Here is a 16,567-nt window from a genome sequence, read left to right on the forward strand (position 1 = left end):
CCAGTACATGCAGTAGAGACAAATTCCAGTGCCATTATCAATGGCTTCTCAGTCAGCCCCAATTGTCAGCCACATTCAGAGAGTCCAGTTTGATCACATGCTCCTTCAGTCACAGTCCAGCTGGCTTTGGTGAGCTCCCATTAGATCAGGCACACTGTCTCAGTGGGTGGACCAACCCCTCGCCGTCCTGACTTCCTTGCTCATATTCTCCCTCCTTCCGCTCAACAAAAGAACTTTGACGGGCATTGAGACTCTCAGACTATGAGTACTTTTGAAATTGAACTAAAAGCACTTTACGCTGAAAAGTGGCCATTAGTCTCTGAATTTAATGCAGAAGTTATAGTTTGTATGTGAAGTGTCCCCTAAAGTGTTTAAGCACTTGCTCCCTAACTTGTGACACTGTTTTTGGAAGGTGTAGAACCTTTAGAAAGTGGGGCCTATTCAGAGAGAATTGGGTAGCTGAAACAAGCATTCAGGTTAGCTGGATTCCATTTCTTGGTCAAACTTTCTCCTTTTTAGTCAGCACTATATAACTCGCATCTGCCACACAGTCCTGCCACTGTAGCCAGGAGCTACCCCTGCTGCCGTGCCTTCTGCAGTATGATGGACTATATATACCCTTTCAAACTGGGAGCCAAAATAAAACCTTCCTCTTTTAAGTTGTTTCTAACACTGTGAATAGAAAAAAATCCAAAACAGGTGGTATCTTTATTAATGTACAAGAGGAAATTAAGACTCGGAGTGGTGGTTAATCTGCCCAGACAGACTGTGCTGCATCTAAGTGCTAGAGCTGTGTCTGTCCTAGTTCTGATTACTATTGCTATGATGAAACACCATGACCAAAAGCAACCGGGGGAGGAAAGGGTGAGTATGGTTTCTGTTTCCACAGTACCATTCATCACTGAAGGAAGTCAGGACAGGAACTCAAACATGGCAGGGATCCTGGAGACAGGAGCTGATGCAGAGGCCATGGAAAGGTGCTCCTTATTGGCTTCCTCATCATGGCTTGCTCAGCCTGCTTCCTTATAGAACCCAGGACCACCAAACCCAGGGATGGCACCACCCACATCAATCGTTAATTTAAAAAAAAATGTCCGATGTCCAGATCTGATGGAAACATTTTCCTAATGGAGGCTCCCTTCTCTCAGACGATTGTTGCCTGTGTCGAGTCAACAATAACGTAGCCAGCACAGTTGACCCCTTGCCAGCTTTGACATAAACATAATCTTTCTCATTCATCCCCAAGATCACACTTTAGTAGCATCAACACAATATAAACATTCCAGATTTTAAATTTCCAACAGTCTTTAAACATTAAGCACTCAAAAATCTAGTCTCTTTAAAATATCCTGTCTCTTTTAAAATCCAAAGTCTCTGTAAAATTCCAAAAACTCTTTAAAAGTTAAGTTTTCTTGACTGTGAGAGCCTGTAAAATCAAGAACACATTAACAAGTTTCTTCAGGACGGATGAACCAGGGCATAGCCACAATCTGCACAAAACCAAATTCCAACTGTATAAATAACTTAGTGTCCAACGTCTGGGATCCATTCATGGTTTTCTTGGTTCCTTGAAGGGGCTTTGGTAACTTCCCTGGCTCTGCCCTCTGCAGTACACAAAGATTGTCTGCTAAGCCCCAACCGGCTCTACTTCATTCCTGCTACTGTTTGTGGTGGTCCTTCCATGGTACTCACTTCTCCAAAATGCTGGGGTCTCTTGCGGCAGGTGGACTGGACTTTTCCCAATAGCCTCTCCTGGGCTCTTGTCTTAGGGTTTCTATCACAGATATCATGTATGCAGCAATTCTTATAAAGGAAAGCGTTTATTTCTGGTGACTTGCTTAGAGTTTCAGAGGTTTAGTCCATTACCTTCACGGTGGGACACAGCAGTGTGCAGGCAGATGTGATTCTGGAGAAGGAGCTGAGAATCCTCCATCTTGATTGGCTGGCAGCAGAGGCAACTAACTGTGTGCCACACTGGACATGGCTTGAACAAAGGAGACCTCAATACCCACCCCCATAGGGACACACTTCCTCCAACAAGGCCACACCTACTCCAACAAAGTCACACCTCCTAATAGTACCACTCCCTCTGGGGGTCATTCTCCTTCAAACCACACAGTTCTCTTCAGAGACTCTAACCCTGTCACACAGTGCCAAACCTCTGCTTCTCTCCATGGACCCCTTAATGTCTCCAAAACCAGTACCACCTGGGTGAGTCTTACACTACCACGTTCAGCTTGCCAGCACAACGTACAACCTTGGCCACCAGTGGAAGACAGCTTCTCTGTGCTGACTCTGAGGAAACAATGGCCAGAAGATTTCACCTCGGTGGTGGCTGGTCTTTTCTTAGTCACCACTAATTTCTCAGAACCAGCCAACCAGCATCAGTTGACCGAGCAAGACAAAGGTTTCACTTTAGGGGTACTTGTTAATCATGGCTGAATCTTTAGCCCCAGGTAACCAGAATCACAGAGTCTTAATTCAAAATATGCACCAGTCCCTATGGAGTCTTTGAATAACTCTCAAGCCTCCCTCAGAAGCTTCCCAAACTGGGCCTCTATCATCTGCAATTCTCTCAGCGTTTGGCTTTTCCAAGCTCCCACAGAACTGCTTAGCAACCTTTGAACACTCAATGGCTTTTCTTGCCCAAAGTTCCAAGTTCCTTTCAAGATCCTCCCCCCAAATAGCATGGTCAGGTCTGCCACTGCAGTACAATCCAGGTACCGATTTCAGTCCTAGTTAGGGGTTACTCATTGCTGTGATAAAACACATGACCAACAGCAAGTTGGGGAGGAAAGGGTTTATTCAGCTTACACTTCCACGTTTGCTGTTTAGACCAAAGGAAATCAGGACAAGAACTCAAACAGGGCAGGAACCTGGAGGCAGGAGCGGACACAAGAGTGCTGCTTACTGGCTTGTTTCACATGGCTTGATCGGCCTGCTTTCTTATAGAACCTAGAACCACCAGCCTAGCGGTGGCTCTACCCACAATGGGCTGGGCCCTCCCCCATCAATCACTAATTAAGAAAATGCCCTACAGGTTTACCTACAGCCCATTTTATGGAGGCATTTTCTGAATTGAGGTTCCCTCCCCTCAGATGATAACATCCTGTGTCAAGTTTATATAAAGCTAGCCGGCACCAACTGGCACCGCAGCCCACAGCATCTGCTGCACGGCCACTGTACTCTCCTTCTTCCCAGGAAAGAGGGAAATTAGCTAGCTGGCCATCAGGATGTCCAGTTAGTCATGATTTTTTTTTTTACATTTTGTTTCCAGAAACTACTTTTCTAGTCTGATTTCAAGCTTGTTTTCTCCATCAGAGTTTTAGCTCTTGCTCAGCCCAGTGTGCCTGCTCACAGTACTGGCATTTCTACTTTGGATTGGAATCTTTCCTACATTTTTTCAAACTTGACTCTGTTATCGAGGCCATTTTTTTCCCTAATGTTCCTTCCCAATTGGTAAAAATGAAATCATCCCATCTGTATTGCTCCAAAGCACCTTTGCCAGATATCTGAGTTAGCTCTCTGATCTTCTCAGAATCTCATCCTCAGGTCCCCTAAGATTACTGTGGAAACTCCTAATATAGATCACTAGGTTTACACTAGAAGCGGTACCCATGGACTACACAGCAGTGGGCACTGTAATCAGGCAGGATTGTCAGAATTTTCATGGAGTTGCCGCCACAGAACTCACGGTTGTCTTCATAGGTTTTTCTTTTTTTTTCTTTCTTATTTTTCTTTTTGTCTTTGATACATCCTGACCACAGTTTCTCCCTCATCCACTCCTCAGCCCCCAATCCCACCCCCCAGATTCACTCCTCCATTTCCCTTCAGAAAGAAGCAGGCCTTTCAGGGATATCAACCGAACTCTACATAGGTTTTTGCTGGAGCTGGAAAATATTGTGTCGCAGATAGATAAACTTAAGACTTAAGAAAGAAATCCTGCTTCCCACCATTAGCTCCTGGCCTGATTAAACGATCTATCCGCTCACCTTTCAGGCAGCATTCGAGATGGGCGCTTTAGAGGGCCCCTTTGAGAGGGGGCATTTTTATGTTCACACTTCATTTTTCAACTGCCGGGGAGGAGTGATACACCACTGAGGAAGTGTACTATCCCCTCCCATGGTCTTGCTTGGTGTATACGTGGTGTAGTGTGTTGCAGGAATAATAAAATCCCAGAGACAGATATTGGGGTTCAAGCTCAAGGTCAGAAAAGCAAAGCAGCCAAGCAGCTAGAGAAATCTTCCCTCTACCAAGCCTCAGACAAAGAGGTGATCCTGCAATGCTCTCCACCAACCTCAGATTCCACACTCCAGTGCCTTTCTCTCTCTTCCCATTTCTATTCCTCTCTCCACCCAGCCATATAGCTCTACCTTTCTGTGCTGGGATTAAAAGTGTGTGACTCCCAAACACTGGGATTAAAGATGTAAACCAACACCACCGGGATCTGTTTCTGGATTGATCTTGTGTAGCCCAGGGTAGCCTTGAACTCACAGAGATCTATCTGCCTCTGTCTTCCAAGTCCTGGGATTAAAGGTCTGTGCCACCACTCCCTGGCCTGTATGGTATGGCTACTAGTGTGACTACTAGACCCGCTGACCTTCAGGCTAGCTTTATTCAATAAAACACAAATGATATACCACAACTGCAATGCACATGTATTTTCCTCTTAAGACTTAGAAAGTTCATGACCACAAACAAGGGTCCAATTTGAAGGTTCCTTTAGACCTTTTTTCCCTCTGTCTTTCCCCCCTTTTCTCTTTTTCTATTTCTTCTGATCTCAGCCTAATAGCTATCACATCCAAAGATGACTGGTATGTCAGAAAGTTTCGAGACTGAGAAAAGGCCATGCAGGACTATCTCCTTGGGTGGGAGCAAACACAGCGGTGCCCCGGATTATTTCAAGTCCACAGCCTGGCTGGTTTGTCCATATTCTCACAGCTAAGACTGTCTTGCCTTTTGTTTCCCAGGACTCTGGATTTTAAAACTACCTTTTCCAAATAAAACTCTTGGTCTAATTCTCAAAATCAAAGATCTGTGTGAAATGTGAGTAGGTCTCGAGTGACAGAGACACAGGTTAGCCGAGGATGATACGAGGTGCTGAAAAAGAAAATATGGAATAGCAAGTTCAACAAACAAGAACCAAGATTTTTGCAAAGCGGGATAATAGACATCCAGGAAATGTTAGAGCCCAGCCACTCAAACCAGGCTAGGGGAAAGGCTTTATAGAGTAAGTTAACAGCAGTTTGCCATTCAACATTTATTGAGACCCAGGACTAGGACTGATTCACATTGCTAATTTTTCATAAAGATGTCTAGAATGTCACTGAAGGTCACGGAACTTCGTGGGGTGTTATAGAATTGACTTGAACTGGCAGAGCTTATACCCTCTTTGTGGAAATGGAATGACTGGCGCAGAAAGGAGGAGCAGATTGGCCAAGGTCTCACAGCAGGTCTGAGGCAGAAAGGAAAGTGGATCCCAGCTCTTACAGCCACGTCAATTCCGCTGCTTCACACAGGCCGTGGCGGCAGTCCAAGCTTACCAGTTCGGCGTCTGGATATTTACAAGGTAGACAGGATCCAGCAGAGCGGCAGAGAACTCTGCGAGGGGCCGGCGCGGGGTGGGGGCGGGGCAGTCATTGTTCTCTAATCCTTGCCTGCTCTGCAACCTCAATCCGCTCCCCCTCCCCTTTTAGACCTTGACAGACTTTTCAAGCTGGGCTTTCTGTGCATTCCAGAGCTGGTTATACAACTGGATTCTTTGTTGTTCCAGCTCACCTGGCAGTGGCAGTTACTAAGGCCACTTAATGTCTTTAGGCTAGTTAGAGACCTAAGCTCAACTGGCTCCCTGCCACATTCCAGACGCGGTAGCCTGCAAGGCTGGTCTGACAGGCCTCCTCACAGTTCCTCACTCTGACAAAACTTCTTTTAGTTTTAGATTTTTTTTTTTTTCTTCCAGAAAACGGATCTGCACAGAATGAGCCTCCCAGTTGAAGGAGAGTGCTCCGGAGATCTTGAGAACCAGTCCGTGTACTTTGGAAGGCATGGCATTTGAGTGTGAGTCAAACTATAGAAACAGTTATCTTCTTAAGACAAAATGTGAAAGCTGTCTGGAAAGGACGTAGGTGTGTATTTGAAATATGCCCCAGTCGGTGGCAGTCCAAGCACCCTCAGCCAAGCAGCTTCCTTTCCTGGGCAGCACTAGGCGCTTTGGTGACTGCTGGAAGTTCACCTCTATCTTACCTTCCCTAAGAGCCCAACGCCAGCTAGGAAGCCTAGACTCTGGGGAGGCAGGTGTGTGGTAGGGCAAGGCAGGTCACTTTCCTGACAGGTGATTTCCTCTCTGGGAAGGGCTGCCACTAGGCCCTGCTGCCACACATAACAATGGGCCAGCCACAGTGCCAAAGGGTTCTGCAGGCCCCACGATCTCTATGGCTCCCCCACTTCCTTGCCCCACTTCTCTCAGTTGGTCTCAAAGAACGTGGAGAAACTCCGTGGTAGCAACCCGGGAGCGGTAGCGCGAAAACACCCGGCTACGGAAATAGGAATGCTCGCAAAATCGAAACCGAGTTCCAAGAATCTGGCTAGTCCCATTTGGGCGGGACTAGCTCTTTGAGTCGGGTGTGTAGCCACGCTGAAACCCGCCCCGCGTGGGGGCGGAAGTGAGGAGCCCGGGATAGGGGTTCCGCAACCTCTCCGCCCCCTGCCAATACCACGCCCGGCTTATTTGCATTTAAAGAGAAAAGCACCAAGGAAAACAGTGGGCGGGCCAGGGCATGCCTTCCCACTGTGGCGATTGGATCGCCTGCCTGCCAACCAGATCACGGACGTCCCACCCTGTAACTGTGGAGTCCAGGGTGAAGAGGGTATGGGGGAGCTGCCCGGAGCCTGGAGAAGGGTAGTCGGTGCAGGAGAATGCTGTAGCCGTGGTGTTGGCTGCGGCAGGGGCAGTCGTGGTGGCGTTCTCAGCAGAGGCTCCAGCTCAGAGCAGAGCAGTTCAGCAGACAATAACCGCGCTGGGAGCTGGACCTGGCAAGGTAAGCATTGAGCACAGCTAGGAGCCATCCTGCTGGAGGTCTAGTGCATCCCCGCGTGCTCTGCTCGGGTCGCCTAGAGGAGGGCATCTAGGGCCAGGCTGGTCGGAGTCCTGGCCTCTCGCTGCTCTTTCTTGGAACTTGCTTTGCGTACTGTCCAGTGAGGGGCCCAGAGGCCATTAGTCTTTAGGGTACAGGCGATCGTGGCTGGGGGTGGGGTGGGAGGGCCGGAAGGCGGGCGGACTAGCCTGGGCTACACCTCTAGGTTGTAAGGGAAAGCTGGGATGGGCCCACACGTGTTGTTGCGTGGTTCCGGGAGGGACACCACTAGCTAGGACCCCAAGAATGTGCTTGCAGGCCTGGAACTCCTTAGCTTTGTTTGTAGTACATTTGCTAGAACAGCTGTTAGGCCGATGCTGCTCACCCGCGAGGCCTTGCTGTGGCCCCTCCCCTCTGCGGTGCATCTCCTAATGTCTCTCCTCTGCAGAGGAAGCTGGCGCGCTAGCCAGAGCCAGAATGAGACTGGCTTTAGGGTGGATTAAGATATCCACAGTCTGTTCCTCCTCAAGGGAGCACAGTTGGGTTTCTGAACTTCCCACTTATCCTTGGAACCTTGGTCCCGTGGTCCCAACCAGCCGCACCCCCTCCTGGGCCTCCGGTTCTCTTTTGGCTCCCACCCCCATTGCAGGCGGGCTGGACCAGGAGCTCTTACTGGTCCTTGGGTTAGAGCTGCAAGGCCGCTTTGTTGCCGCCCCCACCCCCCCACCCCCGCGTCTCTTTTCCCTTGTGGGGCATAGGGCGCGTTTTTCTCTCCAGCCTTCGGTTTAAAATAGCAGTGGGCACAATATTGTGGGGGGGATTTCCGCGCTAGAAGCGGAGGGAGGGGGCCAGTCATTGTAGTAAAGAACACACGGTGTATGTAAAGCAGACAAATCCTACAACTTCTCAGTTACTTAAAACACCCAGCCTGCCAGACTGCTGTCATTGTCTGCTGCAGACACCTCTGACACTGGTGGCCGCCCAAAGGCGTGACTTCTTCTGAGCTCCCCTTTGAGGGGGCTAAGCTTGCCAGCTGAGCCATGGGTAGGAGGGGAGGCAGAGGTGGCAGTCGGACTAATCCAGCAAAACCATTCTCTCCCTCGCTGGACTCGCCTTGATATAAATCTAGTCAGCCCTGTCCGCATACAAACATCTGGGGCTCTGGCCAGCCTGCCTTAGCAGGACTGGCATGGACAGGACCCAGGGCACTGCATTGTTGGACTCTGCTCTACCAGAGGAGATTCCAACAGATCTATCCCCCCTCCCCAAGTGCAGTACCTCTCATGTGCCCTACGCTGCACCCCTCTGGACTATTAACGCATTCCCGAAGAATAAGAGAGGGGAATTGACTAAGGGACTCTGCAGGCTGGACGTCTTTGAAGGGGGGCAGTGAGACCCATTAATTTCTTAGTTAGGAAGGTTAGCATGGAACCTCCTTGATGGCAGCCAGGATGGCAGATACTACACCATTGTCACCCTGCCTGTGCTTCTCAGACCTCAGCACAAACTTCTATTTGCAGCTGAACTTTTTATATCTCAGGTCTGGCTCTCTGCTGTTTTCCCAGCAGCCACCTTTCCCACCCTAACACACTCTTGCCCAGCTCCTGTCCAAGTCCTTTTCCTTTCAGGCCCCAGTTCTTAACCACCCTTTGCCCTGGGGCCTTTCAGGCTGCTGCTTGTCGCCCCAGACCTCTCTCTTGAAACTCCTCTGTAATTGAGCTCCTCTAACTGTCTTGTTTCCCTCTGCTAGACACCTAGGTTCTCTCGGAACCTTCAGGGGGTAAATAAAACTTAGCCTACAGCTCTAATCCCCTCAGCTCCTAGCATTAGAAAGCGGTTAATGAATGAACAGTCCAGAAGGACTTGCTGTCTTTGCGGATCTTTAGAAAACACCTTTAGCCTTAGTTTGCTTGTCCCAGTCCATAAAACTTAAAATATATATATATATATATATATATATATATATATATATATATATTGCCTAATGTGGGTGGAAGGGGGGATTGGGTGGCTACATTAAAAGAGAAAGTCATAATCAGTTCCCTCCATAATAACCTCGGGGTCTGGACTGCTCAAAGCCTGGGGCTCTGCATACTTTTGGTTGCTGATTCATGAGCCTACAGGCAAAGTGCCATGGAAGAGATCCATAGATACAGTGGGGGTGTCGTCTTGTAAAGCAGCTGGGACGTACAGGAGTTTGGGAGAGAAAGAGGAGGCCGAATTAGAAAAGAAAGGGAGTGGCTGGCAGGCAGGTTGAGACAGCCCAGCTCAGAGGTACAAAAGAGGTTAGGACCCAGTGGTGAGAATTCCCAAGGGCCAAACTTTGGAATGGTGAGCTAATCTTTTTAGGGGGAGATCATTGAACAATGGGGTGATTAGGGTGTGTGTGTGTGTGTGTGTGTAGTTTTTTTTGGAAGGGGGTTTATTGTTCTTTTGAGATGGGGTCTCACTGGGTACTCCCAGCTGTGCGGGGGAACGTGTTTTGTAAGCCAGTGTCCTTGAACTCATTGACAGTAGCCTGTCTTGAATGTTAGGATTAAAGCGGTCCACCGTCACACCCAGGCCAGGCATGGAGTTTCTGAAAGGATTTTTGAAATGGGGTCTTTGAACGGGATTGAAAGCGTGCTACAAGTGGCTCCCTCAAAATCTATAAATAGAACTGGGGACTGTGCTATCTCCAGAAGGAGGTTCCATACTATCAGCTTCCCTTTGGCCTTTTCATGGGGGGGGAGGGCATCTTGGCCTAAATACTTACTTAGATAAAGCTAAGAAATATCCTCCAGACCTCTTTTAACCCATTTTCTTTCAGCCCCACAGATCTGTGTGTGGAACAGCAGTTAAGATCCCTCTGGTCGTAGATGTGCCCTAGAAAGAAGCAAGGCATGCTTAAGGTCACACAGTAATTTGATGAGAAGTTATTGCTCTTGTGTGGTACCCTTTATGGTGTACCCCAAGGTCTCCAGCAGGCTCCACTTGACGAACTACCCCCTCCTCCCACTATCCCATTCCTCAAAAGTGAAGGCTGCCCCGTTCATGTGGCAGTGCATCATGGGAACTCCCACTCCTTTCCTGTCTGTTTTGCCTCTCAGTCAGGAGATAAAGGCCTGCCCAATGTTGGGGCCTGGAAGTGTCAGGAGGAGGAAGGTATTTGGGAAAAGTTGCCGCCTCAAGAACTGTCCTATTTGCACTCAGAGTGTGTGTGGAAGAAATAGCTCTGCTTTGCTCGGCTAGAGAAATAAGGGAATGAGAGAAACAGCAGCAAGCTTGTCATGCCAGGAGTTTACTTGTAGAACCATTACTGTCTAGGGGTTTTGATCAGTTTTGTTTTCTCTGCCACTTAAATAATTAAAAGTCAGGGGAAACCTTGAATGGACAGGTAGCAGTGGAGAAATTCTGGGATATGGCAAACAGGAGCAGATGGAATCAGCCAGTAAAGAAAGGTTTTTATTATGGGTGGTAAAACACACAGACACACAGACACACACACACACACACACACACACACACACACACACACACGCGCATACGTGCGCAGACACAATACACACACACACACACACACACACACACACACACACACACAGAGCAAGTATACAGAGGGAATTACGGTGGCAATGCAGAGGGGATAGCACAAGCCTAGCGGCTCCTGGAGGACTTGTGTTTTGTTTTTAAGCCTCTGAATGGTCTTCCTTCCCTAATTTAAGATTGGTTAGTTTGACGAAAGACTGGGGTGGGGGGGTGGGGGGTGGCTGAGCGACCCACAACTGTTGTGTAAACACATCCTGATCCGGCCTTGAACTTGTTGAGCCAGTCCCTCAGCAGGGGACCTCTTGCCAGAGAAAAAGCCTGCAAGGCTTTTGTTTTAAGCGGGGCTTTAAGGTCAGGAGGGTGAGCCACGTTGGAAGCTCACCGTCTTAATTACTTAGCCACGGATCCCTTTGCTTGTCCTTTTGCCTGTCAGGGAATATAGGGAACTGCTAAATCCCAGTCCCTCAGAAGCAAAGACAGAGAAGGGGTTTCCAACTTTCTCCCTCGCGGTTTCTCCTCTCCTTCAGGTCCTGCCTGAAACTGAAAAGGGAAACTCCTGATGTTATCAGTTTCTTGGCGCGAATCCTGTTTAGGCAGATAAGCTAGATGATAAAGTTTTCGCCCCAAGAGGAAGTAGTTGATATAGCCTTTCTGAATAGATGGAGGAGGTGCACCCTGTCTCCGAGCTTGCTTTTGCTTGAGTAGTATTGACACACTGGGAGGCTATGCAGACTTAGTCCCTACCTCAGAGGAGACTCCAAGGGAAGGACAGGGATGTGGATCTCAAAGGCCCAGTCCTGATTGTGAACTGAGTAATGATCCCTGAAAGAAATCTCCTCGGGTGGGTGTGGCCGAGGAGTGGAATACTTTCCTTGCTCATAGGAGGTACTATGGTTCTTACCCCAGCACCAAAAAAACCCAAACAACACAAAAATAAAAGAGAAAAAGAAAAACCATCAGGTAAACCTACCTCTAGGGAGAGGCTGTGTCTTGGTACGCTATCTTCTGAACGGAATAAAAGTCCTGTATATTTGGGCAGTGAAGTAAGGCTGCAAAATTTTCAAGGGGCCGGCAGGAGAAGCAGATGGTGAAGGTCAGGCAAAGGGGTTTGAATGGAAGGCCTGTGTCATCTTCAGGGGACTCGGAGTGGCAGCTGAGGAACAGCTAGAGAGAAGGTACGTTGACCGTAAGCAGTCTCATCTGCAGTATTGTTCTATGCAGAGTAATTTGTTTGCCTTTGTGTTGATCATTTTTAATCCATAACCACAACCCTGCAAGGTAGGTAAATATTTTTTTTTCCCTTTCACAGATCAGGTATATCTGTCTCAGAGAGAGATTTTCTCAAACCATTCTGCTGTAAGGGGGGAAGCTGACATCACCCCAGTTTCAGGCTGGCAAGCTCCAGCTGAATAAGAGCGCACCTGAACCAGCATCCTGAGCTCCTGCTCCATGCAAGATGGGGCAGTGCCGATGAGCCAGGGAGTCCCGGTGAGCAAACTCAATAGGCAGACTGAAGCTTGCCCAAAACCGAGTAAGCAAGGACGAGGATGAGTATGTGAACAAGGATGCTGAGAAACTGGCGAGGGAATCATGGGAACTATAAAAGGCCAGGTTTGAGATTTGTGCTGCATCTGGAGTCCATGAGTTGCTTTCTGGAAAGGAGCCTTCCCACAGCAGGGCTGCCGCCCATTAGCAAAGGGTGGCTGCGGGAGTGGGTAAGGGACTCTCTCAACCACCTCCACTGTTCCACCAAAAAGATCCAAACCAGCAGCCCTTCTTTCCCACCACCAGTATTGACATCAGGTCTAGTTGGTGAGCTCTAGTAATGTACTACTCGGGTACTAGCTAATCTTTTATTTCATTATCTTTTTTTTTTAATTTTTAACTTTTTAAAAGACAGTTTTTCTGTGTGTAGCAGCTCTGACTTGTCCTGGAACCCGCTTTAACTCACAGACATCTGCCTGCCTCTTGTCTCCTGAGTGCTGGCACTAAAGGTGTGTGCCACATCGCCCTGCTGGCAGAAGTCATTATCTTTAAGTAGCTCAAACTCGAAATTGTGCACTTTGCAGCTTCCTAGTTGAGCCTTTTTGGGCCCTTCAAATTTATCTCCCAAGGAAACGGAAGATACTTTCATAGTTTGAAAGTAGTGCTGAGAGCTTTGCTGATGAGGAAAGCAGTTCTGGGCTGAATGGCTAGCACCTGGATTCTCAAGTCAACGTTTTTTTGTTGTTGTTGTTGTGTTTTTTTTTTGTTTTTTTTTTTTTGTATTTGGTAAGGACAAGAAATCCTTCAGGCATAGTTAAACTGAGCTGGGGCAGGGTGGAGTAGGGGCAGGAAACAATAGCTATTAAAGGTGGCAAGGGAACGTTCACCGTTCTCCTGGCCCCATTTTTTTAAAAAAAAATTATTAGTTCTCTGAAAATTTCATAAATGTGTTTTGATTCTATTTGCAACCCTCATATTTCTTTAATTGGGGCCCCCGCCCAGTGAAGCAGAGTGGTATGGGATTGTAACCTGAGAGGCCCGGAAGCTAATCGGGTTCTGTCATAATCCCATTAGTGACTTTAGACAGATCTTTCCCCAAGCCTAGGCACACTTTTCTTTTCTGTGACAAGGGGTTACTATTACCCATTAGCAGGGATTAGGGGGTTGCTGGGAGGAAGCAGTGGAGCTGGTGAATAGGAAATGCCTTGTGTACTGCTCGGTACCCTCAGTGGTTGAAGGATGTCTGTTAATTGCATTTCTTTTGATGATGGCATTTTTAGCTCAGTTTAAAATGTCGATTTTTCTGGTTTGGACTAAGGAACCTAGCTAGAATCTTCCAGATGATCTAAATTGTCTGCTCTCTGAACATTAAAAATTCAAAGTTGGTCTAATGAGCAAGTAAAGCTTCCGTGGCATAACTACATAATCACCAGGGGAAACTGAAAGGGATTCAGACATAGCTGTAGAGCTTTGGAGACCTCCCTAGTCAACCCTGACTGGGCTAGATTTACTGCTAGAGATCGTCCAGTCTCGTAGTTGGAATAAACATTAACACGATTTGCCACAGTGTTTGAGCTTCTGCGGCTTTGCATGCATTGATTTTGTTCCTACAATAGTCTCGCTAAATAGGAATTCTCAATAGTCCCATTTCACAGTTAAGGAAATTGAGTGTCAGACAGGTTGGATATCTTGCTGAGTTTTCCCAGCATGCCAAGCTAATTCTAGTGAGGAACTGTCTGGGTCTCTAGGGGAGGATGCGCACATTCTCACACCTTCTTACCCACTGTGCACTAATATACTGAGGGACTGGGAACATTGGGAATGGGTCTGTCTTCATGAAGGCTGCTTGGAACAGGCCTGGAAACTCTTATGGGTAAAGGTCATGGCTCTGAAGCTTTACCCTTGTTTCTTCCCAGAGTCCAGCCTTTCCTAAATTTGTTAAGCTGGTCTCTTGAAGCTAGGCTAAGAATAGGAACTGTAATGGTTGGCCTGAAGCGATTCTTCCCTGGGAGAAGGGTTTCAGGCAGCTCTGTGGCTGTTCTTCTACTTGGATTTTGAGTGGAGTGGAAAAGAAAGCTGCACTTCCTTAGGAGCCAGTGTCTGTTTGTCCCAGAGTTGCCTGAGGTTGGTTCTTGGCTCTTGTGTGGTTCCATTTTCTGTCGCAGCCTGTTCTTTGCTGTAGTCGCAGTGACTGCAGCTAGCAGCCTTTTATCAGGGAGCACCGAGTATCTTGGGAGAGTTCCCAGCAGCCTATCTGAAAAACAGCCAGCCACCCTGACTGGGAAATCTGAGTGTTGAGGAACTCTGCAGTTGGCAAGAGCTCTAAGGGAATCCAGTCCCAGCCGCAGGGAGCTTCAGAGTTTGTCCTTTTGTTTTGGGTCCCACTTCTCCAGAAGGGTTCTTCTTATCCTGGGTCAAGGCACAATACCTACTTTAGAAGGACAGTTTAGGGAGCATGGTAGATTAATAAAGAGTATGAAGAAGCCTTGGGGTAGAGGCGTATGGGGAAGAGCAGATTAGGGAGCTACTAGCTATAGAATAGTCCTGTTGCACTCCTTCAAGGTATTGTATGGAACCCAGGCAGTGATCCTGTGAACAGCTTTGGGGGTCATGGTTCAGCAGGGGAGGAGGGCGAGGAAGGGCAAGAGAGAGGTAATGATTGATCCTTGCTTAGCAAGAATAACCTGGGATCTGGCTAAGAGGGAGGTCTACATTGGGGTAATAGAATCTCTGTCCAGGGTAAATGAGATATTCCCCATAGTCTCAGATATTAGAAGCCTTAGCTACAGCATTAAGTTTCCTGGTGAGTCTTTTTTCTTCAAGCTATACATTTTGTATTTCTTTCTGCCCACACCACTTGTTCTTTTTCATTGTGGACCAGTATACAGTCATTACTAATAACCACCCCCAGAGACTCAATTTTATGCTACCTTGAAATTTCCTTCACCAAAAAAATTAGTACATTACTCTTTGATTTCACCTTAGGCAAGATCTTATGACAAGGGCAGAATACAGCCAGACTTTTTGCCAAAATAACAACTATCCTAGTTGCTATTGAAGTCTTTGCTTCCCTCTGAAACCTCTTGAGCTGATGTGGGATTCCCCTCTGTATATTGTGAATACCATTGGTTAATAAAGAAACTGTCTTGAGCCTATAGCAGAGCAGGTCAGAATAGAGCTAGGTGGGGAAAACTAAACTGAATGCTGGGAAAAAGAAGGGCGGAGTCAGGAGAAGCCGTGTAGCCCTGCCAGAGTCAGACAGAACTTTACTGGGTAAGCCACAGCCACGTGGAAATATACAGATTAATAGAAATGGGTTAAATTAAGATGTAAGAGTTAGCCAATAAGAAGCTAGAGCTAATGAGCCAAGCAGTGTTTTAAATAATACAGTTTTCTGTGTGATTATTTTGGGTCTGAGCTGCCAGGAATGAACAAGCGACCCCTCATCCAACATTGAGCCAAGCTTCTAGAGTCTGCTTTGATCTCAGCACTGTCTTCCAGTCTCAACCCACTAAGCTCTGCTTGCAGCATTCAACTGCTTTTCTAGTCCAGAGATCTAAAATCTTCCACATTCCTCAAACAAACAAAAAATAAAAACCCATAAAAAACAACAACAAAAAATGTATGTTCCGATTCTTACCAGCAGCAGCCCACTCTGGCACCAATTTCTGTCATAGTTCCTTCTTTGTTGCTGTGATAAACACCGTGACCAAAGCAAATATAGAAAGAAGGGTTTATGGTTCCAGAAGTTTAGAATCCATAAAAATGGGGATGACACAGGAAGCAGTCAGCAGGCATGAGAGCAATAACAAGACACTGAGAGGTCACATCTTGAATCTTACACACAAACCAGAGAGAGCAAACTATAAATGGCATGGGGGTCTTTATTACTGCTCAGAGCCCGCCTCCAGTGATGTACTTCCTCCAAGAAGCCCACACCTCCAAAACCTCCCCCAAACAGCACAGTAATGTGCAGACATCTGTATCTATGGGGGATAGTCTCATTTAGACCTGATAGTGACTCTTGGCAGATGGGAGGACTGGTGTGGCTTGAATTCTAGCCCTGTAGCCCAAATCTGTGGCAGTGTGGTGATAATGTAGAGCAGTGGTTCTCAACCTGTGGGTCGTGACCCTTGTGGCTTATCAGATATCCTACATATCAGACATTACAATTAATAACAGTAGCAAAATTACAGTTATGGAGTAACAATGAAATAATTTGGTGGTTGAGGGTCACCACAACATGAGGAGCTGTATTAAAAGGTCTCATCCTTAGGAAGGTTGAGAACCATTGCTGTAGAGTGTAGTGATAAGTTAGCTTCTACCCCCATGTAGCATGCTGACAAGGTCCAGAGAGACTGTTCTTCAGTGATGGCATCAAGTTTAGATTCTCTTCACCTAATCATCATTGCGAAGAACTGTTTGATTCCCCTAGAATAATTCCCTTTTCAGTTGATAAGAACACATACCCCATCTAGATC

The 16,567-nt window shown here is 47.3% G+C and overlaps 1 protein-coding gene across 1 annotated transcript in view; it reads left to right on the top strand.

Moving 5' to 3' along the window:
• Positions 1 to 6,859: 6,859 nt before the first annotated feature.
• The window catches only part of Amer1 (APC membrane recruitment protein 1), a 21,273-nt gene continuing 11,565 nt past the window's right edge, over positions 6,860 to 16,567 (top strand). Inside the window, exon 1 of the mRNA XM_026778208.1 lies at positions 6,860 to 7,037. The gene's annotated coding sequence lies outside the window, so the exon portion shown is untranslated. The remainder of the gene's footprint in view (positions 7,038 to 16,567) is intronic.

Source organism: Microtus ochrogaster, unplaced genomic scaffold (genome assembly GCF_000317375.1).
Source record: "Microtus ochrogaster isolate Prairie Vole_2 unplaced genomic scaffold, MicOch1.0 UNK112, whole genome shotgun sequence".
In the NCBI taxonomy this organism is placed as follows: Eukaryota; Metazoa; Chordata; class Mammalia; order Rodentia; family Cricetidae; genus Microtus; species Microtus ochrogaster.